This window comes from Lepidochelys olivacea (genome assembly GCF_965140295.1).
Source record: "Lepidochelys olivacea isolate rLepOli2 genome assembly, chromosome: 7".
In the NCBI taxonomy this organism is placed as follows: Eukaryota; Metazoa; Chordata; order Testudines; family Cheloniidae; genus Lepidochelys; species Lepidochelys olivacea.
In genome coordinates, this window is record NC_140417.1 from 109,596,778 (window position 1) to 109,621,711 (window position 24,934).

Below are 24,934 nucleotides of genomic sequence, written 5' to 3' on the forward strand. Positions count from 1 at the left end.
TCTAAACAATTTATGTCACAAATAAAGACATGTTTAATACATCTCCTCATGGCAGATTTCATGGCAAACCATAATTTGAGATTGGTTGTCTTTTTAAAACAATTTATTTCATCCTCAGTTTTATCATATGAGAATTTTTCAATGTATAAGGGGAAAAAACTCATTTGGCTTTGATAACATCGAACTTCCATGTAAAAATGATTTTAACAAAACCACCAAGCTTAAATTCTCCAGTTTCATGCCCTTCATAACACCTGCAGAATTACAAAGTACCAACAACTTACAAAAACTTCTCACTCGGTGCACCTTGAAAGTTAATTACAAAAATTACTCTTCCAAATCCCCCATCAGTAACAGAATGGGTTTAGGTCCTTTCCTGCCCAGGAGTGAAAGTCAATGGGAGTTTTGCCATTGACTTTATTGGGGCCAGGATTTTACCCCAGATGAGCAGGGTCTGAGAGGATTGAAGAGACATCAATCAAGTGCTCAGCCAGCACTCTGAGTAGCAACAAATGGCTTTGTTGGACACCACATTGCACACTCATGCAAAGAAAAGCCTGTGGCTGGACAGGGAGAGGATGGCTCAGTGGGTACGGTGTTAGCTTGGGAGTTGGGCGCAATTCCCTACTCTGCCACAGATATTCTATATGACCCATACCAAATCACTTAGCCTCTCTGTGCCTCAGTTCCCCCATCTAAAAAAATGTAGAGAATAGCACTTCCCTACCTCACAGGGGTGTTGCGAGGATGAACAGATTACAGACTGTTAGGTGCTCAGATATTCTGGTGACAGTGACCAGATAAATACCTAAAGTAGGAAGAATTATGGATCATTCCCTCAATGAAATTTACAGATATAGGGCCTTTTCATAAAGCACTTACACACAAGTAACTTTACATACGAGTTGTCCCTTTGAGGTTGATGGTGACATCCCATTCGCACCATTCTGAAGTCCATGGGACTACTCACGTAATAAAGTTAAGAGCTACAGGAACAGGCTCATATTCTCAGGTTAAAACCAAGCATCCTTTACTTACCTGTCCATACTTGATCTTCAGATTATTTTCCCCTGCAGGAAATGTCCTCATCACCAAATGCCTAAAGAAATGCAGGAAAATGCTCTGGGCTTTAAAGGCTCAATGGAATCATGAACTCAGGCTTTGGCTGGAAAGTATGAGAGGAAATAGTTTTGCACATACAGTACTTACTTTTAATCTGTACTTTTACCACCATATCAATCTAGATATACATCCTGTTGCTCATATGGGAATTTACACAATATTCTTCGGATTATTAAAAATATACTTTCGTCTTTAACTAGAGACATTTATTAGTTCCACATTTCACTAACATTAATTACTGCTGGGAGCCATACATTCATGGCTCGTATGCACTAGAATCAGGCACTTGTGTAAACTTAAAATTCAGTCTGTCTTGATGTTGTTATACTCTGCTTGAAACTATCCTCTTCATTCAAAATAAAGAAAGTCGATTACTACTACTTTCTCAGAGAATTTTTTTTAAGAAATCATTGCCATTTTGGTCAATCATACAGAAATCAACATATAAGGAGCTCCCCCTTCTAGTCTGATACAGCAGTTGCTTAAAAAGGAGAAAAACAAATGCTCTCAGAGCAGCTTGCATTAGTGATAAGGTTAAAAATACAAAGAAAATTAATGAATCATGAAACCATGAGATTACAAACCATGAAGAGAAAAAACAATGGAAGGAAAAGTTAACAGTGTCTCCTTAAATCTTCCTGGGGATGTGTATGGCTATGATATTTTGGAAGGATTTATTCCTTAATTTGGGAATTATTTTAGGGCTAGGTGATAGTGAGGAACTCATTATTAGGGCTTAAATTGGACATGATACAGGCAGATGATGTCTGTCCAAAGACTTTTTATCTCTATTTGAAACACCTTTGTTACTTCTAGCATGACTGCTTCTCAGAAGAGCCAAACTGCAGCTTTTGTTTACATGGATTAGAATGAGACCATCAAATTTATTGTCACTTATATCCTACAGCAGGATTCATAAGCCAAATCTCTAGAGGTTAAAGACTCTTCACTGGGCATAGTCAATGGAAGTCTTTCTATTGACTCCAATCAGCTTTGCTTCAGGCCCTAACATGCTGACTAACAGCTGGTATGAATAAATAGTAGTAGAGGTGAAAGTAAAGTTTCACTGATGGGATTCATTTCTGCTATGCAAGGTTTATCGTTCTTCCTGCCATATGTTTTGCTTTCCATAAAAGTGAACAATATTAGAAATTCCACTTCATACAGGAGGAATCTGACCCCAAAAAGTGCAAAGCTTAAGTCGACCATTGGCTAAAAGCCAGGGCAGTGTTTTGCTGTCTGGATCTAAAGCTGAATGAATTCATGCTCTCCGAGTCAAATCGTGAAGTGTTGCCCTTGCAGACATTTGCTTTAAATGAGCTATTTGTTGACATTTTTTCTTGTAATGCAGGGGGTGGAGATAATTCAACTAGTCTACCAAGTTACAATAACATATTCCTAACGCAGCACTCAAATCATGTTTCTGCTGCTTATTATAAAGACCTAAGACAACATTTTAAACATACGTTTTTCAAAGTCCAAAGTATTTGACCCTATTTGGAGGGGAGGAAGGATTGAACTGTTTGAAATACAATACTGCTCGTAATAAGATACGTAGTGTGAGCACCTACTTTGGAATTTATTCTGTCACTATGTAATACCTTGGGGAGCTGTGGGCCCCTATTTAGTGTACCTTGTATACCTAAAACTTATTTCTTTACTATTATCCAATAAAAATCCTTTCATTTCCATATAATTAAATTTCTTCTGTTTTCTTGGCCACCAAAGAGGCCTTGGGCAACCTCTATCATATGGCAGATTCTATTCCACAGATAGTTACAGTAGCATGAGTTTATGCCAGTGGTGCACAAACTGGGAAGCATGCAAGAGAGTCTCGGGGTGGCACAAAGAAACTGGGATCCTGTAGGTCCCACAGGCCCCTCAGGATAATAACGGGAGCAGGATAAAAATAGAATGGGTATGGCAGGGGAGCACAGGAGCAGGATGAAAAGAAGAGTTCCCCCATGCCACAAACAACTTGAATGCCCCAGCCAGCAGCTCTCTGGCCACCCAGCAATGAAGGCAGCACTGCTGCCAGCAGCAGCACAGAAGTAAGGATTACTTCAGATTACAAGTAAGTGTGTGTGTGTGGGAGGGGAGGGGGATAAATTCCCTGAATGGTAAGGTGGGTTTGACCGGAAAAGTTTGCACACCACTGCTTTATGTTGTACTTTGCCATGCTTCTACTCTGTAGGTTTCCTCAGATCTCAATCTGATCATATACAAGGTTCTATGGTGGATACGCATCTCTGTACACCAACGTCATGTGTCCTTCAAGAAAAACAGACAATGAAACCTAAGGCGGAAGGTCTTCATGGTTACAGAGCTTTTGTCCAGAAGTTTGCTGAGGGATAGGACGAGCTCATCTTCAGAAAAAAAGAGAGAGGAGGCCTGAGACAGCAACTGGATAGGTCTCATAGCCTTTTAGCATCTGCTGTAGAAGGCAGTGTGATTCGGTGGGTAGGGCTTTGGCCTGGGACTCAGGAAAACTGAGTTCTTGGTGGAGGCCTCTAGGCACTATTTGTAATACTGACATGAGCAGAAAACAGAAACCCCATCTACTTCCTAATATTGTTATTATGCCTCCACTGAAAAATGTGTTGGACAAGACTCCATCGGCAGATGGGCCTATACACTATAGGATATTTACGGCTGGAAAATAGGATCAAATATTATTACATCAAGTTGCCAACATTTTGGTGGAAACCCCCAATGAGAAAGGATGCCTACTCTTCAAAATGATATTTTTCAAGTCTCAAGATCTGGTACAGTAACTTTGTCCCAAGGCAGTGGAACAAGGCAGGCAAACTATTGTAGCACCTATGCCAGCTGGTATCTTGGAAACAGTGAAGAAAGCCTAAGCAATTGATTAAATGTTTCAAATGTTTGGACATTGCTGTGTAGAATCATAGAACATTAGGGTTGGAAGAGACCTCAGGAGGTCATCTAGTCCAATCCCCTGCTCAAAGCAGGACCAATCCCAACTAAATCATCCCAGCCAGGGCTTTGTCAAGCCAGGTCTTAAGAACCTCTAAGGATGGAGATTCCACCACCTCCATAGGGAAATAGTGTTTCCTAATATCCAACCTAGACCTCCCCCATTGCAACTTGACACCACTGCTCCTTGTTCTGTGTAAACTAGTCCATTTCTTTATACAATTGATCAAATGGATTATTGCCTTTTAGACTAAAGAAAGAGACAGAATCTCCCAAACTTTAAACAAAAAAGTTTTTAAAAGTTGGAGAAAATTCAGAAAATCTTACTGATTTATTTTTAATTCTATAGGTATTTGCCTACTTCCCAAAGATGTTATGAGGTTTCAGCAATGTTTGCAAAGAATGTCATGCTCCTCCGATTAATAGTGCAAATATTTGAGTCTAATAACAGTAAAGTGCTTCATAAAGAGGGATATAGAATCATGAACTCCATTTTGGGAAAGGGTAGATGGTCAAGGTTAGGCAGTGAACCAATGGCGGACTAGGAACACACCCAAGTCTCCTGCCTCCCAGATTGGTGTTCCATCAGAAAATAATGCCTCCCTATTTGCAGACAAGCGAGTGCTATCTTCACAGGTACAGTACCTGGCTCCGAGAAAAGTGGGGCACCAGGCTGTTAAAATGCATTGACTGACATCGTATTGTTGCCATGCCAAGAATGGAGGATTTGAATGATCACTCTGCTCTTTTCGGCTCTGATCCTGCCAAGCCCCTGCATTCTTGTGGAAGTCACTCCAGAATCGGGGCCTTTAAAAGCAGTTTGCCATAGCAGCACTTCTCTTTAGCATGTTAGAGGCCGAGTTCCTGCTGAAGAGAGAGACTTTCTTCTAAGTGGCAATGTGCATTATGGAAAACTATTCTGCAGTTTAGGGATTCCCGCCTTCACTCTCTGATTGCCTGCAGAAAGAAGAGCAACAGCAGCTTTACAGTGAGGCGCTGCTGGGGAGCACGGATCACTTACATGAATGAGGAGCAGTGGTCAAACGATCACTTATTCCAGAATATAAACGATGTCCGTGTGCTTTCTATGCTCGCCTCGTTGATAGGATTGGTATTGCCATTCTTTCCATGTCTGTAGTATGCTGGGATTTTAGCTTATTTGTCAAAGTGAAAGGAGTTGGCACGCAGATACATTTCTCCGCAGTTCCCAACTTAAAAAGAAAGGCATCCGGGACCAGTGGGTTGAACGGAAAATGATGGTGATTTCACTCTATTCCATTAAATAAAATGTAATACCATTCAACTTGAATTGAGCCTTTGGCATTCACCCAAACATTGCAATGTCTTGCATTAGAAAGCAAAGAAGATGTGCTTCATGCATATGTACGAGACAGTGGAATAAAACAGGAGTTGTGGGGAAGTTAGCCACAAAGCTGTATGTAAGAATTGTCAATGAAAGCTTTTCTCTGCTACTGTGGAGAATAATTAAAAATGCCAAGATTTGAGGATACATGGCATGTGAGGAGAGCCTTCTAACTTCCTTCAAACCAGAAAATTAAGTGAACAGTCTGAGAGTTTAAGGCAGTGTAAAAATCAGGAAGACTTTTTTATGATTTACAAAAAATGGTTTACCCAGACTACAATACCCTAAATTAAATAGGACGGAGACCTCAGCTATCACCTCTTTTTATCATTAACTATTTAGTTATAACTTTAAGATGGTAGCTTAAAAGGAAGCCATGAATATTCTTATACACTTAAAGTATCATCACACACAAACATGTCAGCAACATTTGCTAAATACGCAGTTAATGTTCACTGTACAACACCTCATTAAGGACCAGATCAGCATTGCATAGCTCTAATTCTATTAGCATTGCCCTTGAGTTCAGCGGGATCATTCATCGAGAAAGGTGTGAATAAAGGTGTCAGAACCCAGTCCCAAATTGACAGCTGTGTTTACAGATTCTTTAGGGTGCTGCCTATTTTGAACCAGTGAATCACTGCGATAAACATGCCTTTATTTGTAAAAGGTATTTTTGGCAAAATATGAAGCCCTCATCAAAAACTGCTCTGCTTACATGCCACACCTGAAGCTTTAAATCCAAATCACCTTTCAAATTACTCTGGCAAAAAAAGGGGCAGGCTGAAGTGTCTTCACTGGTGAAAACCACCGGTCTCTCATGCCTTGTTAAAGAAAAAACAACCAATGTCTGTCAGACTTTCCAAAACAAAATAATAATGAATTGCATGGAGCAAAATTTAACCCTGGGCAGTCTATAGCACAAGGTACCACTACCTACATCCCACTTTATTTCTCCCCTGAACTTCGCACACAGTTAGTAAATGAAATTGCAGCCTCACAGAGAATTTGAGGGAGAAATGCGTACACCAGTACAGAAAGAGTCACCTTCGTTCTAAACTCCTAATCAGCCACTTGGTTAAAAAATACAATGCTATCAAAATCTTTGTTACCGAATACTATAATTACATACAAATCCACTTGGCCTCATGTAATACGGAGAGTGAATAAGATTACATATTGCACGTTTAATGAAAACAGACAATGTCATCATAAAAGACATTTTTCTTGTAAGCAGCAAAGCCCTTGGTATCGTTTGCCAGAATTAGTGCCTGATCCTGCAAAACCTATGCAAACAAGTAACTTTACTCATATGGACAGGCAATAGTCCAGGTTGAGAGCCCTTTTCTCCGCTGATGAGTGGCTGCTCGCACAAGTCGTCCCACTAAATATTCACCACTGAGAGTAAGGGACTCACAGCAAGGCCCACTCGGACTTCATGTCAGTAAATTACTCAGGTGCCTAAGGCCTGGTCTACACTGTAGGGGAGAGGGGAGAATCTATCTAAGTTACACAACTTCAGCTATGTTATTCAGGTAGCTGAAGTCGACGTACTTAGATCTACTTACCGCGGTTTCTTCACTGTGATAAGTTGATTGCTGACGCTCCCTCATCGACTCCGCGTGCACCTCTCGTTCCAGTGGAGTACCAGAGTTGACGGGACAGCACTCGGCGGTCAATTTACCACGTCTTCACTAGACACGATAAATGTAGACCCCTGCTGGATCGATCGCTCCGGAGGTAAGTGTAGACATGCCCTAAGTGTTTGTAGGATGGAGCCCTTAGCTTTCTGATTGTTACTGTACTAATATGGGATAATATGGACAATATAATATGCTTCCACACTCAACATTATTTAGAAAGTTATAGTATATTAGTATAGTATAGTGAGGTTTAAAAGGTCACCTGCACCATCATTACCACCAACCTGCCAAGATCAAGGCTGTCAGGTATATAGGCCTTGACCTTGCAGCTACTTTGTGCAGGTGGAGTGCTATGCTTGAAGTCCACGGGGCTCTGTGGGGGTGAGGTTCAAGGTACCTATGGAAAATTGCAGGCCTCTTACCCTGGATCTCATTCACTTCAAGAAACACACGTAACTTAACTTGTTTAGCTGAAATTAACCAAAATGCTTTTTTAAAAACCACAGCTATAATTTTTAAGGTGGTAGCATGGAGAGAAGATTAAAGTACAAAGATAGGAGGGCCTTAAATAAATACTAAAACATGCTATTAATGCTTCCTAAATGATCCAAGGGACGTATTGGGACATAGATCCTTTCACCAATGGGTCATTAATTCAAATCAGGTCCAGGTCACTAAAAAACAAATGTTCTCACCACCTGATGGCTGTTTAGTAACCCATTTGAAAGGAGCTGAGTATCACTGTCCACTTTTAGTGGACCAGTCAGCATCTCAAAACTCACCATCACAGTTAGTGTAACCCAGCCTCCCTTCCCTCCCCACCCCGCACTTTCTCTCTCTCTCCCTGCTGAGAGGTAGGGTCAGGCCAGTGTGGGTGTTTGGAAAATTATCAGGCTTAGCAAAGTGATGTTAAAGATGGAATAAGCAAAAGGCAAAGTAGTTAGGCCGTAACCAGGGCGGGGCAAGCGGTGCAGCTGCTCAGGGTGCAAAGTGGGCTGGGGGACAGAAAAATGACGTAAAAGATGGGAGGGGGTAGAGCCCTGCAGTGGGACTGGGATCCCGCTGGTCCCACCAGACCCACTGCCATAATAGTGGGAGCAGGATAAAAATTCAACCAACAATGTGGGAGCGGGTGGGAGTGGGAATTGTTGGGTCTCCCGGAGGGCACCCAAAAACTGAAGCACCCAAAAAATCACTCATCACTTTTGAAAGTTTAGCCGTAGCTTCAGAATAGAGCCTCCCTTGTAAGACAGTTCAGTTTACTGTCTAAATGCCATCACCCAACTGATAAATGATAAATTAGCTACTTCTACTATTGTGTTCTTAGGGCCAGATTCTGATCCTCTTACTCATGCCAAGTAGTACTTAGAATCATAGAATATCAGGGTTGGAAGGGACCCCTGAAGGTCATCTAGTCCAACCCCCTGCTCGAAGCAGGACCAATTCCCAGTTAAATCATCCCAGCCAGGGCTTTGTCAAGCCTGACCTTAAAAACCTCTAAGGAAGGAGATTCTACCACCTCCCCAGGTAACGCATTCCAGTGTTTCACCACCCTCTTAGTGAAAAAGTTTTTCCTAATATCCAATCTAAACCTCCCCCACTGCAACTTGAGACCATTACTCCTCGTTCTGTCATCTGCTACCATTGAGAACAGTCTAGAGCCATCCTCTTTGGAACCCCCTTTCAGGTAGTTGAAAGCAGCTATCAAATCCCCCCTCATTCTTCTCTTCTGCAGGCTAAACAATCCCAGCTCCCTCAGCCTCTCCTCATAAGTCAACTACTTTAGTAGTCCATGAGTAATCCCATTGGCACAGGACCATTTGAGACATAAACTGCCATGCAGTAGGAACAAAGTGTTAGAACCTGATCTTTAAATACTAACAAATTATTCTATGGTCACATCTTGACAGTGATTTTTAGACAAACTGATTTCAATGGGGATTACTCCTGAGAGTACAACATGACCCATTAAAACTTGTGCAGTACAGATTACGTGACTCTTCTAATCTTGCAGTAATTAAAATATCTGGAATAATATAGATGTATTTCCCCACGTTAGCGTTAAGGCAAATGTACACATTATAGCAACCCAAAAATAAAAGAGAGGGGGAAAACCCATTAAACACATCAAAGAACATTTCACTACCTCACAGCACTTCCATGGCTGGATATGGCGACGAAATACTCTACAGCAAGAAGTCTGTATTAACCAAAATAAAAAATGCACCTGAAACTTGCCGGAGGTCACATAACTGACCATCTGACTGAGGGTTTTATTACTGTGTTTTGTAAATCAGACCCACGTGGTTGTAGACAGGCATACATATGCTACAGAGCGCAGTTTCTTGAAGGCAACATTTCTCATGGGGACTGGCAGGTGTTCTGTTCATCAAGGCTGTTATTACCCCAAACTGGGCTGTGGCATGTGTCACAAAGCCCTTTCTGGGTAGCACTGGACACTGGCCCCACAAATTAGCATAGATGGGCTTTAGGTGGTCTGATTGGCAGGCTTGAATTATGTCTCTTTATGGAGTGTCCAGCTGGAGAGATGCTGTGATGATGAGGTCTGTCAACAGGGAGTCCCACTACCTTCCATTGCTGGCAGATGGCAATCTACCCACCCAACCCTTTTGAGGTTTTTTTTCAGGCTGGAATTCTTTGGATCTGGTGCAAGAGAGTTGGTTAGGGTGGTAGTTCTGCATGGCTTGGAGCTAGTCAATTTGGTAGTCATTCCATTGTACCATATCTGGGATCAGGAAGGAATTCTTCTTAGGTGGCAATGAACCCATCATGAATTCTTCTTAGGGCAGATTTGCCAAGCCTTGTCCTTGATGTGGTACACAAATAAAGGCCAAATTCTACATTTGTAGGCTCCCACTGACAGCAGTGGAAATCGTGAATGCACAGCCCAGGGCAGAATTTGGCCCTAAAAGCCTAATTCTTCTCACCCTCCCATAAATAGTGCCAAAAAACCTGAATATTTTTAACGTATGAATGGCTAAGAGCAGCCAAGTCTATGCCACACTATTGCTCTGAAGAGAGGGAAGCTACCATTTGCATACTTTGTGGAAGACAAGAACTAATGACAACACTTTGCACTTGAGTGCTCCCAATAGGAGGATCTTTAAGTGGTTTCCATGTATTAATTAATTCAAACTCACCAACACCCTTATGAGGAATAGCCCATTATTCCCATTTTACAGATGGGGAAGTTGAATCCCAAATTGTTAAATGACTTGTCTGTGGCACATCTGGGAAGAGGGTCCAGGTCTCATGACTCTCAGTTCTGTGCTTTACCATTTTCTCTTGTCAGACCAGAAGTCAAGGGATATATATACCAGTTTAATATTCCTAGGCACAAAGATCATAAAAACAGTCCTAACCTCCAGTAATCCACATACTTCTTTCTACATACTAGCTTTTCAGAAGCACATTCCAGGAGCAAACTATAGTTTAGACTCTTGGTGAAATAAAGTAGATGAGCCTCCCCAGACATGTACTCCACAGAGAATCATTTGTTCACCTGTGCTTATAGCTCAGCACCTTCAGAAAACAGACTCTTCTCTCAGAGATACGATGGGGAAAGAGGGGTTTGTGCTTACAAGTCAGTTATGGGACTACATCACTGTGCTTGCAAGTTATTCCATCTGTAACAGATAAAATACTGGAGAGCATTCTTCCATGAATAATACAAAGGCTTAACGTTCAGCATTAGTTGAACCTTTAGTTTACTTCACTGAGCTAACACAATTGAAACTGCCTCTGAAAAACTTGCAGGGCAGAGGACTGCCCATCTGCTCCTAAAGGTATGGAATCCTTTGCAGGGACTGCAATGCTGTTTCCTAGGAACTGACTGGCCAACTGCCATTGCAAAATGAAACTGACTAGACTAGAGTGTTCCTGAGCTTCCCTTTGCTCTCCTGCCTTTGACGTAACACACTAGTTGGTAACCTGTGCAGTCTGTTCATATGCTGAAATGATGCTACACAAACCTGATCACTGTTTGAGCTCTAAAATATTTAGTGAATGAAGGGACTCCAATAGATTCTTTACAGGCTTTTTAAAGTATGTTCTCATAGCTTTACACAACTAGTTTGGATAGGATGGAGCACTGTCATAATGGCTGCAAATTCACCGGACAACAACAAACAAAAGGGCAATAAAGAGGGGAAAAAATGCACGAAGCCAAAAGGTGTGCCCCTAGGGACTGACATTTGCCACAATCTTATTTAAAATAAAAGTAAACCGCATTTTAATGAAATCAGTGAATGCTGCTGAATTGGGAGGTGTTGCAAACACCAGTGAGGGCAGAGAAATAATAGGTTAGACATGTGGAGAAAAAAAATAACTAAAAGATTCAGTGCAGACTAATACAGCTGGGGAAAAACAATCCAATGGGACGAAGATTCTGGGAAAACAGGAATGGCCCAGGAGGACTGGGGATAGTTAAACAGGGACAAAATAGATCTTGTACTTTGGGGCTTCATACACAGAAAAAAATCAGGTCACAGGCCAGGGATGTGCCAGTCCCCCTGTACAGTCCTGCAAGATCATGCAGGAACCTCAATATATCAGAAAAATTCTAGGCTTGATTCACCCCGGTGCTGCAAAGAGGAGCATCTTGCATCTGGAGCACAACATTCAGCCCCAAGGCAGGTGGCAGGGCTTTCTTCACAGGGCTACACTGGGGAGTGGCACAGGTGTGCGTAGAGCTCCATAGTAAGCCTACTGATGGAGGCCACCCAGAAGATATGCTGGTTCATCTCATCAGCCCTGGTGCCACGCCTTCCCTAGGGATGGCCCACCCACTGTCAACTGCATTGGCTCCATTGTGGATTCTAGGCCACCTGGAGGATCAGAATCACTGACTGTTTGCACTGCTGAACCCAGCCCTGGACAGAGTTCCTGCTGCTGGGAATGAACTGGGTCCACTGACTAACTGAAAGGAATTCAAGGAAGAACATAAAAAAATGACTGGAGGGACAAGCTGAGCAGGAGAAAGAACTAAAGCTGTTAAAGTTGGTTAGATAATAGCTAAAGGTAAATACAATGACAAGTATCTGGAGGGTGTGAACACCAAGCAGGACAGTGGGGTGGGAGGAGGTATTGTTTCATATTCTCTGTGTATATATAAAGTCTGCTGCAGTTTCCACGATATGCATCTGAAGAAGTGAGCTGTAGCTCACGAAAGCTTATGCTCTAATAAATTGGTTAGTCTCTAAGGTGCCACAAGTACTCCTTTTCTTTTTACCAAGGAACAAGAGGAACCGGTTAGGATGGTCATTAGGAGTAAAGAGAATGAGTAAAGGAAAATTTAAGCAAAATAGTCAAGGAAAAATTAGATCTCTCAGACTGCGAAAGAGTCTCCCATAGGAGGCAGCAAAATCCCCATCTCCTGAATCTTTTAAATCAACACTGGATAAAGCGCTGGAGAATATACAGTAGAATGTATTCCTATGCTGGGAGGGGAAGGGATGACGACATAACATGTCTTTGCCATATCTAGTTGCTAATGGCCACATTCACTCCCAGCCACATCTGTGTAACCCCGTTGACTTCAGTGGAATTGCACCAGTGCAAACGAGAACAGACATTTACTCATGCACTTAATTTTAAACATGTCAGTAGTCCCAATGAAGTCAGTGAGACTACACACATGCTTAAAATTCAGCACATTCATAAGCATTTCTAGGATTAGGGTATAAAATTATAAGGAAACCCCACTCACAGCTCTGTCACAAAAGATAAATTAATTATGAATAAATAAATTGTGCTTATCCTAGAGCTCATAGACATATCCCTCCTTTATTATTATTAATTATTATTATTAGCATTATTGTACTCTTAGTACTTATGTATATCTGTATCCTTTCAGGCTAGCACTTCTTTTTTGAATAAGTGTTCTTGCCAGTTTCTTTAAATGTATATGAAAAGACATTACATGAAATAGAAGCAGCTAGGTTACTACTACACGAATTCTGCAGCCCTTCCCAGGCTCATCCATCTTTCCCACCATTCTTGTTAAGTTTTGTCCTTTCAGTTTAACTAGTATCCTTGCAGAATTTCCAAGAAATGCTCTACTATGCTTGTGGGATTTTCTTCTTAAGAACATTGACTTAAATTCTTGCTCCCTGTCTAATCTTTCCAACAAAGCAATGTGCATTTTTAAATCCTTCAAGCAAAATAATTACAAAGATAATCCAGCACAGTGTAATCAAACTGCAGGGTTCTTTATTTTCCTAGACTTTTAATTTAATTTTGTATCCTGTGGTCTCCTAAAAAAATATTAGGATATCATCTTTTTATTGTTTCGATTACATGGCTATATGAAATGAAGAGTGGCTGGTTTTCTTCCCGTTCACTGTTACACCATTATACAACATTGCTTAATTTTAAATGACTCTCACAGGGATAGGTCTCACTTTGACGAGCAGGAATTTTATCCTTAACTCCCATTGGCAGTAGTGGGAGCGATGCATGCAAAGTCTCCTGCCCAGCAATGATAAAAGAGGCTCCTTAGACTTTTATGGAGGAAAACAACTTCAAAGGGTGTGGTTTTGATTTTTTTAAAATGCATTCGTGGGATTAGATGTTATCTGACTTGGGCTTCCAAAAATTCCCATTCACTTCAGTGGGACTACACGTGCTTAAAGTTGGACACGTGGTTAAGAACTTTGCTTTACACCAGTGGAAATCAGGAGCAACTCCAATGAAGTTAAGGGAGTTACACTAGTGTACAAAGAGTGTGAGAAGACAATTGGCTCCACATTCAGCTGGATAATGTTAACCCGGATTGACAAACTAAATGCTGACTCTGCAGTACATCCTAAAGAACCAATTCAAGCCCCATTCTGGCTCCAGGATCTGCATGCTCCTATACTAGCAAGTCTAGTGCAGGCCTGGAGCCTCAAGCTTTCCATTAAAAACATCCTGCCCTCAGCACCTAGATATTCTTTGTTGGTTAGTGTGAACAGGAGCTCATTGGTGGATCTCAGCTATCACAGTAATGCATGGAGATAGAGGAGCTCTTAAACAGCTACACCTCAACCCTTACAGGGCTTAAGATCACCACCAACACTTCATATTGCAGTCAGGAGCAAATAGACTAGAGCAGTCTTTGGAGCAGTGATATAGCAATGCTTGCCCTAGGGAGCATGTTAAGTAGAAGAGCCATTACATTCTTCACTAGCTGTAGCTTCGGAGTGGCCTTCAACACGTATGAGTGCAGGGAGATAATGCCTGGAGGTGACACAAGCCTGGATCTGGATCAGACAAAGACTTCTGTTCATTTTCTCTATTCCGAGTTATCAGAGTAACTGATCTCTCTCCCACAAACACATACACTGTAGTTAGGTTGGGGTACCAGCAGAATGATAAAACACAAATTCAAATGGGAAATAAGGTGCAAATTTTTAACAGTGAGGATAATTTACCATTGGAACAACATACCAAGGGCTGTGATAGATTCTCCATCACTGGCAATTTTTAAATCAAGGTTGGATGTTTTTCTAAAAGATGTGCTCTAGTTCAGAAGGAATTAATTCAGGGACATCCCATAGCCTCTGTTATGCAAGAGATTAGACTAAATGATCACAGTGGTCTCTTCTGGCTTTACAATCTATGAACAATGAGTAGCGCCCTACCAAATTCGTGGCCATGAAAAACCACGTCACAGACTGTGAAATCTGCTCTCACCCCGTGAAATCTGTAGAGTATAGGGTAAAAGCACAAAAGACCAAATTTCATGGGGGGAAACCAGGATTTCAAATTGGGGGTCCTGACCCAAAAGGGAGTTGCGGGGGAGGGGTCGCAGGGTTGTTGGGGGGGTGGGGGTCACAGTATTGCCACCCTTACTTCTGCGCTGCCTTCAGAGCTGGGTGGCCGGAGGGTGACGGCTGCTGACCGAGGGCCCAGCTCTGCAGGCAGCAGCGCAGAAGGAAGGGTGGCAGTACCGTACCAGGCCATCCTCACTTCTGCGCTGCTGCTGGCAGCCTTCAGAGCTGGGATCCCGGCAGGCAGCCGCTGCTTTCCAGCTATCCAGCTCTGAAGGCAGCGCAGCTGCCAGCAGCAAGACAGAAGTCAGGGTAGCAGTACTGTATTCCCCCCCCCCAGCCCCCAATAACCTTGTGACCCCCCCAGCTCCTTTTTGCGTCAGGACCCCTACAATTACAATACTGTTAAATTTCTGATTTAAATAGCTGACATCATAAAATCCTATGACTGTGAAACTGACCAAAACGGACTGTGTGTTTGGCAGGGCCCTCACAATGAGTGTGTGCCTATGGTCTCAGACGGATACGTACTCGGGGCAGCTCCTGCTGCCATGGATACACTATTTTTAATGTGCTAGTTAGATCAAGAGCTAGTGTGAGTATGTTTGTCTGCTCAATCACACCCCCAAACTCAAGGTGCTGACATACCCTCAGAAATCTTTACCCAAATTCTTTATTCCAATACAGAAAAGCAAAATCCTACCACAAACCCATAAATGTTGTCGGTTTCCTGTAAATTCCTTTTTGACTGATTGTTGCTTTTTTTTAAGTGAAGATAATTGACTACCTTTTCCGAACAGGACCATGTGAAGACACCAGTATAGGCATTCTCCCCATAAGTAAAAGATTGATTATTTTCCACTGGAGGAAGATAATCCCATTGGGTTAATGGAGCAGATAAAAGTAACTATTCAAGCCACTGTAGTTAATGTTTGCTCCAGAAATTCCCATATACACCAAGAGTTAATAGCTTCCAATATATTATCAGGTTAATAACCCAACAGACTAGCACAATGTTAAATAATTTTTACCAGGAAGGCAAACCAAACAAGAGGAGTGGCTATTAGGCCATAGTATGCTGATTATAAAGGCCAATTCCTAAGTCATATCATATGTCAACAGATCAAGAAAAAAAAAAAAGCCCAAATCCTCCTCTCCTGGGCAGAACAGAACCTGAAATGCCAGAGGACTCCACATATCAAGAGCAAACTATACACCAAAATATACTGACTCAGTCAACAACAGATACATCCACAGGGGGCCAAGGAGAGTGGAGTGTAAGGCCAAGCAGCATCAGTGTAGGTCTGATTTGCACGAGATGTCAGGCAGGCCTCTGCACACCCTCAGCAGACAAGAAGTGGAAAACAAACTGAAAGTAGCTTAAAGCAAAGTTTGCCTCCTTCCACCTTCCCTGCCCCAAGAACAAGAACAGAATAACCAAGAATGAAGCCCCCTATGAATACTGTATCAATCTCATTTTATGTAATGGTTTTTGCTGTTACCAACTGGCTCTTTAGCATAAGTTCGCATAATCTTTCTGTGAAGGCCAGAAAACTCATATTTTAATGGTTTTCCTGATTCATCTAAATTGGATCATCATGAAAATAGCCTAAACTCTTGAGACAAATTTTTCAAGAAGAAATGGTTACATGCTTTAAAGGGAATACTCTGTTTTTCAATCCTCTATTTAAAAGTAAACTGTCGCATTCATACTGATTTACTGTATTTGAGGCAACAATTTCTATAGTGACTCCAAATTCCAAGAATGGAATTTATTTATTTCTTGGTCTCCACTGGAGAAATCTTCCCCTTAACTCAAAAGAGTTGACCTATCTTGGTTTTATCGTGTGTTGATTTCCTGTATCTTTATGGAAACAACTGAGATCTTCCTTACAACAGGTTTATTTTTTGAAAAAAATATCACCTCTAATGGGCTGCAGGACATGAAATCAGATGCTGCACTCAGCTGTCATGGTTTATGAACCTTGCTAAAGTCAAATTACAATAATCATATGCATGTTAATGTTCCATTAGGAGATGAGTGACACGAGTCATTGCCACCAGATAGGGTCTGTCACTACAGTGAATCTCTATCCTTCTAAATAGGCCCTGTCCACTTCTATTACCCTTTTTAAAATTCTTGTCCTACAGCTGAGTTCTCAGATACTGAACGTTTGTCTTGTATAAGATGTATTGCTAATCTATTGGCAATAAGGACATGCTCAAATCTGTATTGGTATCTTCCAGAAAGGGAAGTTAAAAGTATGGCAATTTGAGGACTGGCTCATTTCACATCTTTGTTTTTTATATGGTGACAGGGTGCACCCATAACAAAAACATTATGATAGCCGTAAAAATAGAGCATCCTATTTGGTTAGAGCCATCAAAGAACCTGCTTGGGTGGCATAAGTATATGTTTCTTTTAGTATTGCCGTCATCCCTAAAAAGGAAAAAAAAATCATATTTGTGTTGTGTTTTTAATGGGTTGTGCGTTTTTTGTTTTGTTTTTTGCTTTGATTGGGCTTTTGTGTAACCATTCTTTTGAAACGCAATATCTGAGAAAATTAATAGTTTCTCTTCCAAACTGGCCCTTCTTTAAAGCTAATTACCATGATGACCAATTCAGTTATTTCTAAAACTTTTTAACAAGTTTGTAAAGAACCTAGCAATAAATTTTAGGATTATGTTGTCTAAAGAAAACTTCTGTGCACAAATGCAGTACCTTAAACCAGGCAGGACAATGTCTTTCAGGCTTTGAAATAGTTGAAGCTTGACAAAGAGTCTACACAATAATCACTCGGGGGGGGGGGTATTTAACCAAATTGTTAGTACTATACGTAAGATTTACTTTTATCATGGGTCTGTATAGGACAAAGCACTCTTTGAAAGATAGTAGATTCCAAACTAGAATATGCCCTCTAGCAGATCCATTATTATTTTTAAACATGCAGTGAGTGGTATGGAACCATGACTGCCTGGATCAGTTTTACAGCTTGTATTTCATATGTAGTTTATTGTTTTTAATTCACTCTCCCTAATATTCTGTAACCACCACCTTTTTTACAATAATAAAAAAACCCTCTTAAAGAATACTGTTACAGCCTCACTTTGGCAGCAGGGTTGTTTGTCTATTCAGTGTTGCCAACTTGTGTTTTCATTGTAAGTCTTGCAATATTCTGTGTTTTTTGAAAAGCCTCAATTCATGGAATTGTGCAATTATGTAAGAATCTCAGCACTCACTCTCTTTCCTTACAAGTTCCTAGCTCTCATGGTTGAGAGCTTCCTGAAAACATGAACCCCCAAAGGCTCAGTACCCAAAGGCAAATAAAATAACCCTAAATTTATTGCTTTTTTTTTTAAATCTCATTTTTAATTTAATCTCATAGTTTTTGGGGGTGGTGAGGTGAGGGGTGACTCAAGATTGTTAAGTACTGGAGGCTGGTAATACTAATGTATCCAAATATCTTTTAAAAGTTCCTATCCTAAGCCCTGAAAAAGAGGACAAAAGTGAAATGATTTGCCCATTGCCTGCTCTCCGTCACACAAAGTGTGTGACCTTTTAAACAGTTGAGACAAGGGCACTATCCAGATAATCATATTTAACAAAAAAGTCTTAGCAGTGTTATTTATGGCACCTAAGAGTTATATAACTGGTAGAGCTAGTACAATCTAATTTACTGTTCACACTTTATACCAATTGTCTCAGGGGACTGAAATGAACAGAGAAAACAAAATTAAACTGATCTTGGTCAATTTCACATTCTAGTTCATTCTCTAGCACAAAGTAGTTTTCACCTTTGGACAGGATATGAGGATGCTTTTATTTTTTTAAGAAAAAGTTTTCAGGGATATTTAAGAAGAAATGTGAAAATATTTATATTAGGTTTTGTGTATTTTTATCTTCCAAAAATCCATGAATTTTGAGCCTCAAACACTGAATGTACATATATCTTCTGATTTCTCCTTGCCATTATATATATATATATATATATATATATATATACACACAAACCTATGTTTAATATGAGCTTGCATTATAATCCTCTGTTTTGCATTTACAGGTCGGATATCTTCTTGATTGAGGTTTACTTAGACGGTGTCAAGTTGTTTTCATTTTGGTAAGGACTGTAGCATAGGATAGCACTGCAGCACTTGCACTGTGGAAAGAAATCTCTCTTTCCCCACCATGTTCCCTTTTTGCAAGAGAATTTGGCATCACATTCCATACTCCTATTTCCTGATTTCTTGTGACTCTTGTTATTCAACCACAGTGAACGTCCTAGTGGTTCATGCAGTGTAGTTGTAGCCATGTTGGTCCCATATTACCTCACCCACCTTGTCTTCCTAATGTTTTGGCATGCTACGTACAGTGTATTTAGTGTGGCCTATTCTGGGCCCAATCTGCTCACAGTAGGACTTTTGCCTGAACAGGGAAAGCCGGATTAGGCTCTTTAGGGCAAACTTTGCTCACCTCCAAGCAAAGCAAACTATGATTTTTCTACTTCAAGGCTTTATCATAATAATGGAATTTGCCAGAGGAAAAGTTGCTTTTGTGCACACGTTGGTTGAATGAGTGTTTAAACAAGTCAGTACATCAGCTACTCTTTCTGAGATCACGGAAATGGCTGCATTATAGCAAAACTGAAAGTAATATTCATTTCATTTACTTTAATGGACAAATACATAAGGGTATTCCCGTCCCCATTATCTTTCATGATAAGTACTTAACCTGGGAGGGAGAGACAAGTAGGGGAGGGGAGGGATAGCTCAGTGGTTTGAGCATTGGCCTGCTAAAGCCAGGGTTGTGAGCTCAATCCTTGAGGGGGCCATTTGGGGCAAAAATTGGGGATCGGTCCTGCTTTGAGCAGGGGGTTGGACTAGATGACCTCCTGAGGTCTCTTCCAGCCCTGATATTCTAGGATTAAAAAAGGAGAGATCTGTCCCTTAGTGGTACTCACTCTCTAGTCTCTTTCCTTGCAGCTTTACAGTCATTGTTTTTTTACCTATATCTTGTGTTTTTGAAACATCAAGGCCTCTGTGTTGTGCTTTTATCTTAAGTGTCTGGGCAAGTGTGTATTACATATTCTGGTTTTCCAAAATCATGACTTGACTGGATGACTACACTTGTTATTATTTAGCTATCTAGTTTATCTTCACGTGCTCCTTACCCTTGGTGCTTGTTCTTTTTCAAATTAATAGAAGATGGTCCAATATATCTTTTTTGTTCCTATCAATTACTTTTTCTGTTTAGTTAAACCTGATATAATTTCTACTGAAACCTCCTAAAGCTTGGTAGTTTGTGTAACACAATGGTATACTGAGAAAAGAAATATGAAACTGAGGAAACATCACTTAAAAAAGAGAGAGAGAGAGAGAGAGAGAGAGAGAGAGAAACCTTTACACTCAAAAACACCATTAAAAAACCCCCACAGATTTCTGAGTACAGCTGATAACTCAATTAATAATTTACATGATTAATATTGCCTATAAAATCATGAACATCCTGCAAATAGGTCAAATTTTTCTTCAGTTTATTCATTACTTGCAATTGTTCAATTAAGGTTTTTTCTGTGCAAATTGTTTATTCCATGACTTGCAATTTGAGCTGCATTGTTCATTTATGACTGGTCACATAAGTCACAGTGCATTGGTTTTGTTCATAGTTTGGATGAGTGCAATTCTTTATTATAATCATCAGGTTTCTGGCATGACTGTTTTATACAAACAATTTAAAGTTTGCTTTCCAGGTCAATTTCAGCTTAAAAATCCACTTTCCACTCATGGTTGTGCCCTATAACAATCACAAAATGAGCTTGCATAAAGGGAGCACAAGCAAAGCCAAAGTAAATGTTCTAAAAACCAATATTTGCTGGAAAATATTTATCTAGCTCTATTTCCAAGTCTTTGACATAGTTCTCCTTACTGGATTTAATGTTGCAGGCTTGTTGAAACCTTGGTTTAAAACCATTTTGAACCCTTGCCCGAGTACTCTGGGCCTCACTCTCCCATTGAAATAGAAGGCAAAACTTCCATTGACTCCAGTGGGAGCAGAATAGGCCCCTTTTGCTACAATGTTTTGCTTGTCAGAAAACGTCAAGCCATAGCCATTGACTGAACCTCACTATTTAGTTTAATTACTTTCTTCATTTCCATCTCTTTGAGCAACTCCTGCGCTGGTGGAGCTCCTGTAATTTTCAGAACATCCCTATTGTTTCAGGGCAGTGTTGTTGCAGCCACATTGGTCCCTTGAAAGCTCGTCTCTCTCTCTCTCTCTCTCTCATCAACAGAAGTTAGTCCAATAAAAGATATTACCTCACCCCCAGCATCTCCCCCTATTGTTTCAGCTAATATAAACCTTCACTCTTGGTAAAACAGCAATCAGTAAAGGCCCGAGTCCTGCCAATACTTATGCATGTGCTTAACTGAACTGGAAGTACAATTAAGAACACACAGAAAAGAGTTTTCAAGAAAAGGGCCAAAGTTTTTGCAAATTCAGTTTCAGATGCAGTTACTTTTGACTTAAAAAAAAATTACTTAAGTCTTGGTATTCAGTACAAGCGGGTGTCTCAATCATCTACAATTGCTTCAGAGAACACAGATTTTTTTAGGACTATTTTACTTGTTGCAGTTTGTAATAACATCTTGAAAACCACAAGACAATCTGTTACGTATCTTTTCCTTTAGTATTGTGGGGTCATCGAGGTGTACTAGGCTCTTATTTTTAAAACCCCCTAATGCTATGAAGCATTTTTTTTTTTAAAGCAAAAACCACACACACACACACACACACCTCCAACAAATTTCACAAACTTTTCAGCCATGGAACAAAAGACATAAGATAAATTTGGGGGCTACAAACCTAGAAGTTTTACTGTACCTTTAACTTTCAATTCCAGCTAATGAATTTGTTATACAAATTCTTTCAATATTACTGGAACTTCCTTGACGATCAGGGTAGCAAAAGGCCATTCAGTATATAGCCATATTTAAAATTCTTGCAATACATTGATTTTAAAGTGGCCAATTTTAGTTGGATGTATTCCTGGAGATTTCATCACATAACAATCTTTAATTAAAGATTAATCTTTAATTCCTGGAGACTCCAGGCCATTCCTGGAGGGTTGGCAACCCTAGCTGATTCTCTGCAAATGACAACTATATTTCTTAAGAACATTAATACTGGTGTTTTAAAGTATTACTAGATATCTTAAATCTGAAATAGACATACTGGTGATGCCAAATCATATTCTAAGTGTACTGCAAAAAAAAAAGAAAAAAGGACCCACAGCCAGTGAGTCTCAAAGCCTGGGTCAGGTGACTTGGGCTCGTGCTGCAGGGCTAAAAATGGCAGCATAGACGTTCAACTCTGAAACCCAGTGAGGGGAGATGGGACTCAGACCAGGTTCCAGCCCGAGCATCTACACTGCTATTTTTAGTCCTGTAGCATGAGCCCTGTGAGTCTGAGTCAATTGACCTGGGCTCAGAGACTCACTTCTGTGGGTCCTTTATTTTTATTGATTGCCATGTAGACATACCCTAAGCCATTTGATAAAAACCCAGCAGAAAATAAGAATGCTCTAGTTTGAAGTCAGAAAAGAATAATCCACTGATCTATAGCTAGTATTCTTTGAATGTACTAGAGAGAGAGCGCGCATGTGCGAGCAAGCACATCTTTAATTCTGAGGATTTCATGGCTTTACTCTGTAGGTAAATCTCAAAATACCCCGTGAGTTATATAAATGTTGTTATGCAGTTCTGACTGTTTTGTCTCAGGCATTCATGCACTAATATAATGCTGAGTGGAGTAGTTGAAATTCTCTCTCTCTCTTTTTTTTAATAACACTAGTATTCCTTTATTTGTACTCCTGTAAGAAAATAGGAATTGCCAGACTGGATCAGACTTGAGGTCCAATTCTGGGCCAGTGACCTGTCTCTGGCAGTGGCCAGTACCAGTTGCTTCAGAGGAAAGTGCATGAAACTCTGCCGTTTATATCACATCTAGAACAGTTTTGCTCTAGTAACTGTTTTCAGTATATTGAAGTTTAAGAAATGTTGGATTCACATATTATTTTAACCAATCAAAAAATCAGGGCTGCAATGCTTGCATGAAATAATTCCATCTGGGGGCTTAAGAGAAATTTTAACATCTAGAAACAAAAAGTTCCTCCACGTGGACTTGTTTCCTTGTAAATCACACCAATCCTGCTCTCATACACCATGAAATTTGCTCTGTTGTATACCTCTGTACATAATAAATCTCTGTTGAAATGGTTTCTGTGGAGAGGGGATCCCCAAGGTAAAATTGCTGCCTGGTTTAGGTCCCAAAGTTTGGGGGCAAACTGGACAAAAGGAGAAGGAATGAAATAAGAAGCTTAAAACATTAATTCCTGAGCAGTCTGTCACTGAGATCTCCAGATGGGTGCTGGTGGAATGCTGACAGAATGAACAAATAAATATCTTGTATGATCATCTCAGAAATCCCTTTCTGAGGCTTCTCAGGAAAATCTAATTCCTTCGCCCAATAAATAAAGGTTAATCACCCCCACCTAAGAATAAATTAGATTAGTACAGACTAAAGCTTCACAAATTCAACTTTATAAATAATATAGGGTCTGTTCCTCCAAGGAAAGAAAGAGAGAGGAATATCAGAAGGAGATAGGAGCCTATGTCAGAACTGGCTCCATACTAAAGATTTTGCAGTAATCTGATATAGTCACACAAAGAGGAATTAACTTTCTATCCCTCTAGAGCCATGGCACTCGGAATGGCCTGCTGCCTATACACATGTAGTGATCTCAAAAGTAATAATTTTGACTGCCAAGAGATTTGTTTCCCCAAGCCATGTAACGTATAATAATTTTCCAACCACCAGGTGGCTCCTCACAGATGTTCTCGCTAGTGGTTCTCCCCCCTCCCCTGGAGCTCTTAGCCATCAGTGGAATACAATCTCTTGCACACAGGTGTTCACACTGTCCTTACCACACAGAAGAACTCGAATACCATCAGGATTAGCCAGTGGAAGGAAGCTACCTCTAGAACACTGGAGACCCATAAAAGTGATGTTTTCAAATTCAAAGGATCAGATGTGTTATTCCGGGAGGGACACCACATAAACAGTGAAGACTGTTATTGTTGATGGAAACTTCCATCGCCCCAAGGAAGAAAAAAAAAAGGGGGGGGGCGCATTTGAAATAAGTGTCAGATGGTTTTCTAGTGAATGGAAGGTTCCAAGGAGCGATTTAATTTCCACAAGTTTAACAGCCAAAGGATACCCTGCTGCATTATCTAATGAAAATCCAGCTGAGATCCGTGCGTGCCATATAAACACAGGGCTCAGACTGAGAACGGGAAAGATGTGCGAGATACCGAAGATATGAGAGTCATTATCTTTTTGGCAAGGGGTTCTTCATTCATCAAACGCAGTGAATGGAAATATTAAATACTGCAAGTCAGGTTAATGAGCTGTTCCGTTATGATCCTCTCAAGATGTGAAAGCTTCGCAAAGGGTACCCTCTGAGCCAGGCTCAGTAGAAACCTAATCATTCAGACCAGAAAACCACTTCCCCCTCTGAAAATACGCTGTACACACCAGGGGTATTTTAGAGTCATCTTCGGCAATGCAGCTAGCTCTGTAGCTCGCCCGGATATTTTTAACGTATATGTTGCATTTTTAAAAGGATAAGCATCGATCTTTTTAGCGAGGATTTTCTTTTAGCCTCTCTCGAGCCCCTTCCCTTTAAGCATCAACCACCTCTCACAAATCGAACCAGATCTGCCTTTCAAACCAGAACGTTTAATAGCAGTTGCATACAATCATCGGTTGGTAACACAGCAAGCAAAGAAACAGCCGCCACTTCAGCTATTCACACACAAAATCCCCCCCGAAACCCGTGCATTATTTTGCAGATCGAGGTCCCTTTTCATATGCACCGTAGAAGCTAATTGCATGTCACCTCGCTGCGTTTGCATTTACTCGATTTTCCATATCAAACTGGATTAGGATAAAAAAAATATTCTTAAAAATGGACAGTTGCCGGCAACAGTATAACACCTGATAATGCCGACGGAGGCAATGGCTGTACTCTGCCAGTCGCACC

General features: G+C 40.7%; 1 protein-coding gene across 1 annotated transcript in view; it reads right to left on the reverse strand.

Moving 5' to 3' along the window:
• Positions 1–24,934, reverse strand: part of GRK5 (G protein-coupled receptor kinase 5) — a 223,437-nt gene that overhangs the window by 197,928 nt on the left and 575 nt on the right. The gene's annotated exons all lie outside the window — the stretch shown is intronic.